This window comes from Psittacula echo (assembly GCF_963264785.1).
Source record: "Psittacula echo genome assembly, chromosome: 18".
Lineage (NCBI taxonomy): Eukaryota > Metazoa > Chordata > Aves > Psittaciformes > Psittacidae > Psittacula > Psittacula echo.
This window is the reverse complement of record NC_137754.1, coordinates 5,231,218-5,238,910: the sequence shown is the minus strand read 5'-3', so window position 1 is coordinate 5,238,910 and position 7,693 is coordinate 5,231,218.

Genomic DNA, 7,693 nt, shown 5'->3' with positions numbered 1-7,693 from the left:
CAACCTCTTCTTCCTCCTCCCAAAGACAAAGAGTTGGAGCTCATCAGGAACCGCATTCATAGTCCCATATGTGCAGCCCGTTACTGCACGCAGATAGTTGAGCCAAAGTCAAGGCTCGCACTGGGCATGCTCGAGAGGGAGCTGCGGGGGGAGTAGCAGGAGAGATGTCACACGGTTCCTATAGAAACGCTTCATCTTACAAGATGCAGGCCCAGGACTGAGTCGGGGAAAACATCTGAAACCCATTTCCAGCAGTCGTGCTCACGCAAAACCTGCTGTGCAAAAGAGATTTTCGAACCCACCAAACAGAGAGCCCTGTATGGCACGGGGGCAGGGAGATAGAGAACAGCAAAGAGCAGATGCCTTGCTTAGCTAGAAAAGCGAAAGGAAAGGTTGTAAGAGCTGCCAGTTTTAACTCTCAGCAATCGTTCTACAGCACCAAAGAAACAGCAGCGGTGTCAGCAACCTGGTAGAGACAGAGAGCTGCAAACCAGGTCACAACACAGCTGGTAATATTTGCACAGTACCCAGCCCTGCTTTAGCTGCCCTGGCAATGAAGTTGAAAGAAGAAAAAACACAGAAAACTGACAGATTTATTACAATCCCAGCAGATATTCTAAACCACAACTGCATTCATTCCAGAAACAAGTTTATCTCCAGGCAATCCAGGAAAATGGAGAACCTATGGAAAACCTCTTAGAATGGATGGAGACCCCTTCCGCCAGGGACTCTGGCTGCCAGTTCTCAAAGCAACACCGCAAGTACTGCCCAGTGGTATCAGACTGTGCCTTCAGATTGCAGAAAATCTGGCCAAGCATTTCTAAGTGGGAGGCACATTTAAAACAAATGTGGTTTTGTGCCTTAGAAGCACCTGGAGGGAAAAGCAATTGCATAGTTTTACCATTTTTACCCTGTCATGTATGAAGATGCAGCTAAAACACAGCAAGTCGAGCAACAGGTAATTTCTCTCTGTAATGAACCCAGGGCATTCACAGAGTCAGCCCCCACACCTCCTTCACTTAAATTTTAAATTATTTATTAATGCTTGCATTCCCCACTTTTCGTAGTTCAGTGGGATTCGAGATTTTTATGTTTTCATTAATTGCAATACCACATGTGTTAGACAAAGCAGTAGGTTACTGTGAGGCTTCGCATAAAGCCTTGTAATTGGCAGTGCTGGTGGTTAGTAGCTTGATCCAGTTTACTTTACAGAATCAAAATGCCATTAAATGACAGCAATAAATATTTACCCCCATTTTTTGTGATGCAGTGAAGTAGTTTATGCCTTTGCAATTTCAGTAAAATTAACTCCAGATCTACTGAACTAAAATCACTTTGAACGCATGGAGAGGTTGCAGATGGCTGCTAGGTGTTCTTTGATTGCTTTTATAATTTGTGTTATGAATTTGATAGCGGACTAAATGCTTACAATCCCTGCAAGATTTAGATATTTACCCTTGTCCTTTGAGGAGCAGAGAAGCCAAAAGTAGGCTGTCCCTAGCCACAGACTTTACATTGGAGACATAACCGAAAATTACAGGGTTAAAAAATAAATAAGCATAAAGAGATAACCTGTTCAAACAGCATAGAAATGAAAAGCACAAACAGGACGTAAATGTAAAATCTACTGTTTAAATCATGACAAGATGACACACTGAGAACACCAGTTCATTTATCGTGGTCCACCTCAGTGGCAGTTAGTAGGTGTCCTTTTGCATTAATGATAGGCAGCAATGAAGCACTTTTAACACTTGTGCTCCACGCTGTAAGGACTACAACGCGTTTGAGCAACAACAGGATATAGAAAGACTGCCATTAAGTCAGGGCTTCCAGTGCAACCTGCATTTGTCCATAGAGCTTGTATGTTAAGTCTTGGTGGGCATCTAGTTTGTCAGGGATGCAGCCTGGCTTTGTTCAGAACTGGGACACAGCTATTTTACCATCTAAACTCAAATCAATTCCAAGGTACATGCTGTCTATGCACTACCCTCAATTACAGCAATGATATGAGATATACAACACATCCTTCAATCACAGTGCTCCCCATGCCATTGCATGGCAGGACACATTACACAGCACGACGCTGAGGGGGCTGTCAGCCATATGGATTGAGCAGCTGGCTTTGCATATAAACCACACAAAGGGTCCTGGACTTCCTTTCAGAAATATAGTGGTGGATCTATGTAGCAGATAAAAGTCAAACATGGTACAGAGGAGGGCATTTTCTTCTAGGCCAACCAAACACAGCAAATGACAAAAAACCTCCCATGCAGTTATTGTTATTAGTACTGAAAAATATTTTGGTCACCCCTATTCCTTGTACTCCTATTTTCTAGCACAAATCAGGGGCCCTAAAGTCAATTGTGTCACCCATAGTACAGTAGTGCCATCACTAAGAAATACAGAATTACTCTCTCAGCTGAACATACTGGGGGAACTGTGAAGAAGCTGACTTGGATTGGAGAGGCTATTCAAGCCAGAAGTCCTATCCTGCATGCCCTTTTGGATCAACCAAGAAAAGCTGTGACTGAAGTCTGAAATTCAGGTGAACGCTTTCAGCCCCATATCCCTATTACAGAGCTTCTACATACTAGAACACCAACACAGCAAAAGGCAAGGTGTTCTTATTATATGTGCCAGGCTCAGTACACACTTGCTCACAGTACGTTTTCCACCACAGATTTTGCCATCAAAGATTTGCTTCTACATGGGGTTTCTTATCTTTGAAACAGAACTCCCTTGCTTGAACAATATGAATGTCAGAGAATAGAAACAAGGCTATTTCTGGTGGTTAGACTGAGAGACAGAGCATGCTGAGCCATTCTTCTGTTTATTGTGGTAACACAAATGCATCTTGGGTGTACGCGTGTGGTGAAAATACCTTTTAAAAATTAAATGCTAGCTGTCCCATTTGTGTGTTTCACTCTAACTTTTTAAGCTTCTTGTAGCAGGAATCATCTGTTTCTTTCAGTTTTACAACATCGTAAGAGATGCCTTTGAATGTTATCTTTGCAAGAAGCAAACAAGTATGTGGGATGGCGCTTTGGTTGGTGTCATTGCCCTCTCCTGGTCAGTTTCAGCATAATCCTTGTACTTGCCCCTATTTAATTCCAGGCAAGGAGCATTACAAAGCACTGTTGCTGCTCCGTTTCCCGTTGCTGAGCTGAGACTGTGGTCGTGTCACAGCAACACCACCATTATCAACACCTAAGCCTTCTTTCAAGACTTTCATCCAAGGATTTTAAGACACTTTATCAACATTATCTGATTGTTTCTCTTATCAGCCCTTGCCAAAGAAAGATCAATGCCCACAGTTCAGCTTTTGAGAATAAAATTTGATCTGGAGAAATAAAAGCAAGTGAAGATGATTCAGAAGCAAAGGCTGTGAGGCTTGTGAGGCCAGGACTCCAGCAACAGCAGAAAGAGCTGCCTAATGCAGCTAATGCCTGTGTGTCACCGAGTGTCCCCTCCTAATGGCCCCATCAAGCATCCAAAATAGAAGTCAAAAAAAGGACTCCAGTAAACTCACAGAGGATGCAGCAGGCTTTGGTGTGTGTTGAGGCACGGCGTCCATCAGAGTTCCCATGCTGGATGCTACAGCTCAGCTCAGTGAAAATGTATCAGCACTCCTTCTCCCTTGAAGCCTGAGGGTGAAAAGCAAATGTGTTAAATACAACAATTGCACATACTGACGTTTATATTCAGGGACTTTCTGGTAATTTGGGTTTTTTTCACTTAGTCTTCCTTTAGAAGTCCGTAGTGAGGTCTGGTGAAGGGAAAAGTGTGGGAGTTTGGAAGAGTTAATGGCTTAAGGATTCCTTGAGAATGGCTTAAGGATTCCTTGAGAAAGACTGAATAACAGTAAGAACAGCTTTTTAACAATAATTAAAAGGTGGGCAGGAGTATAACCCTTAGGCCGATGGTCACTTTCACCTTGGTTGCGTCAACCTGATACATCTCTAGGGACCAAAGGTCAGGGATAGGAGAGGATGGGTAACACACATGGGGGTGCTGAATCTGTTCAGGGTGGGCATATTTCGGGGCCCATTCTGCAAAGTGGGGCTCATAGGGAGTGAGCAGGGAGGCCATAGAATCAGAATCATAGCATCAACTAGGTTGGAAAAGACTTTTAAGATCATCAATTCCAACCTTTACCCCAGGACTGTCAAGCCCACATTAAACCATGTCACTAAGGGCCTCATCTACATGGTTTTTGGACATTTTCAGGGGCAGTGATTCCACCATTTCCCTGAAAGCCTGTTCCAAGAAGAAACGTTTCCTAATACCCAATCTAAACCTCCCCTGGTGCAGCTTGAGGCTGTTACCTCTTGCCCTATCACTTGTTACTTGGGAAAAGAGACCAACCTCCACCTCCTTTCATTAGGTTTGGGGCAAGGATCTGAGGCCTCAGAGGGGCTGTGTGGCTGCCAGTGTCTCTGGAAACAGAGTCGATCCAGAGGGATTGGAGCATAGGGGTCCCGAGGGGCAGGGCTGGCTGGTGGAGACCAGGGTATAGGGAGCGGTAGGACCAGGATGGGGGCCTGGGGTCCCGGGCGGTGAGGAGCCCCCGGGGAGGGGGTAGCACAAGGAAAACCAGGGTCCCCTTGGTGTGTGGCGGGCGTGCCGGGAGATGCTGAACCCGCCCCATCAGCGCCCCGCGTCCTGCGCCCCTACCTGCACCCGGGCCGGCCGCGGCGCGTCGGAGCTTGCCATGGGAACGGAGGCGGGACAGGGCGGAGCCGCGCAGACCACGCCCGGCCGGAACGGGCCCGCCTGCAGCCGGGGTCGGACGGGACGGGACGGGACGGGACGGGGCTGGGCTGTTCTGCTCTGCTCCATAGCGTTTGTCGGCAGTAGCGGCAGGTCCCCTCGCATCGGGCAGGGTAAGAGTCAGGAAGCCTCCGGCGGGGGGTTCCAGGCGCTCTGCAGGCGCTCAGCCGGGGCTGCGTGCGCGCTCCCACCACTGGAGTCCCAGTGCATCAAGTGGGCAACAGCCTCCCCCCAAAGTGCACGTTTATTAGTTAAAAGTAAAAATTACATCTTTAATGTTCAAGGAACATTTGATACATGAACACTCATTTAACACCTAAACATAACAACCTCGGGACACACAGGAGATAACGCTGTTGGAAGCTTTCAATATTCAGTGCAAAACCAAGTCCTTTAGAAAAAAATCCTTACTGCAGAACATGTGACTTTCACATTTTATCTATTCAAGGCCTGGTAAACAGGCAAAATTAGTGCTCCTGTTCCTGTGCACAGCATTTGATTATCTCTAAGATATCCTGTACTTCCAGAAACAACAAGTGCTAGCTACATGTGGAAGCTGGAGCTCCTTAAGGAATAGATGAACTACCATTCCAGGCTCTAAGGCATTCATTAAAAGATACTACTGTAGCTCCCAATTAATTCAGAACACAAAAGGGCTGATCTAGATCAACAGAACTAAGTGACATGACTAAGTAAAAGCAAGTTCCTCTGAGGCAAACCCAGTCCTATTTAGGTCTAGTGCAAAACTGGTTTAACCTGATGGATGAGCAAATTTGCATCACTCTGGGCTCAGGAGCTTGACCTTAGTGTCTGTGCAGCTTGCTGTCCCGGGCCCCAGCTCTTCTGCTGGGTGAGGAAAAACTTCAGTACTACATGCTCTGTGTGCCACTGCAATAGCAGGCTGTTTCACTTGAATTGTGTTTAAAAATAACCCGTTGGAGTCTGTACCTTCTAGAAAACCTCCCGTTTTCTGAAAACGATAGTCCATACTTAATAATGTGTCTAAAAAATCCAATTTCTTCCTATGACACAGAGGGCTTGAAAGGAATTAAAGCCAGAGTCCCTTTCCAGCTCTTGTATCAGTGATTCAGGGCAGGAGGTATACAATTGCTGCCCAGCATGAACCAGAGCCAGCAGCACTGAGTGCTAAAGTGTCTCATGACTCCCTGACATACTCTTGTAAGTAAATCCTATGCCCATTCAATCCTCCTCAGTCCAAAGGCCAAGTTTTCATGCTGGGCATGGAGTACAGAAAGGAACATGGAGGAGAAAAAAGAGGAATCCCTGGCACTCAGAAGAACCAGCCCTTACAAGAATATAATCCTGTACCTACTGTAAATGAAGGGCTTTCTACTGCAGACTTTACAGACGCCCCCCTGAGGTCAGCTGGATAGCATGGGCAAAATAACCCTTTTCAGGTAGAAAAATATACTGTATCCATTATAAAAAAGGGGCCTTCTCCTTCAAATGTTCCTCCGACCTTACAATGGCCCTGCTGAGATGGGTAAAAAAAGGCAGAAAAGATTGGTCCTCTAAACATGCCCATCTTAGCAAACACTGCCCTTACCAGCTTTGTTTTTGTAATGGGCAGGAATTCCTTCATGCTTTTTCCATTTAGCTGAGCCATAACATGCAAAATTATGTCTGTTTAGACACTGTACCAGGGTGTCCATTTTTAAACACTGGCAATAAACAGGTTGTCCCATGATCTGCATTTAGCTATGTAAACCATTATTTAGGAACAGAATGTGGCAAGCGTTGATTTAGTGCCTGAAGATACCGCTTGGGAGCCCTGATCAACTGACAGTGCTGCAACTGCCAAATGCAGTCCAGTGGCAGAAGCCTTTCCGATGATTGCTATCCTGTATTACTAACACTATTTTAAATCCATAAACAACTTCTCAAAGGTGTATCTGGGAGAAAACACCTCATGGTGCGTGCTCTGTGTTACTGGGGTTACCTAAGGTAGACAGTACAAAATAAGGAAAACGGAGGAAAAGTCCAAAGCCCTCTTTAAAGTTGACCAGGATCCATCCCCAATACCTCAGGCATTCAGACAGCTGCTGTTCTCTAAGGACTGTATAACTGCCCTAAATATAGGTGGTGGCTTTTAAATGCCTGCCTTGCAGTTAAATTGTGAATTTTCCCTGTTTCATTTCCAGTCAGAGCCAAGAGCTCACTACTCACTTCTGGGCATGTTGGGCTAAGGATGCATATCTGTACAGCCCTTCAGTGAAAGAAATTGTTCTGTACCCCTCAGTTAATTCTGCATTTCTGGCCTTGGTTTTAGCGTGCTCTGCATGGTTATAGAACATTGCTCTTTCCTTGAGAAAAGAAGGATTTACATAGGACATGACTTCAGTTGCAGTGGCAGGTGTTGGGAGAAGACATTGCAGTAGATACTGTTAGAAGTTTCATGCCATTTCTTCACAGTACCATCCACATGTCATTCTGCACGCTGCAGAATTTTCTTAACGTTGACATAAAATCCTATGGCATCTCCCTTGTCGCAGTATTGAATCCTGTACGCTGTGTTCCCAAATCCATCTGCAGAGCAGCACCCAGCTCGTCCTGTGCCACAGCAGGAACTTTCTCACTGCAGCTCTGAGCTGTGAGTTTTAGCCTTCATCAGCCAAGAACAGCCCTGTCTTCTCACAGTGCTGAGAGGAGATGGGTTGCCAGTTTCAGAGGCAACTCTTCCAAGGAGAAGAGGTGATTTTTGCCAGCAGAATCAGACAGGAAGCTACTCATCATATGAGAATAAATATGTCTGTATCCTCCAAAGAGAAATGCAGGTGGAAGACACAGCTCTCCACACTTTCTCAAGGAGAGTTGACATGTCTGTGAGGTTAGCTTGTGTCTACGGCATCCTTAAGTCTGTGAAATCCTTTTGCTGCTGAAGGAGGAGAGGACCATCAAGCCA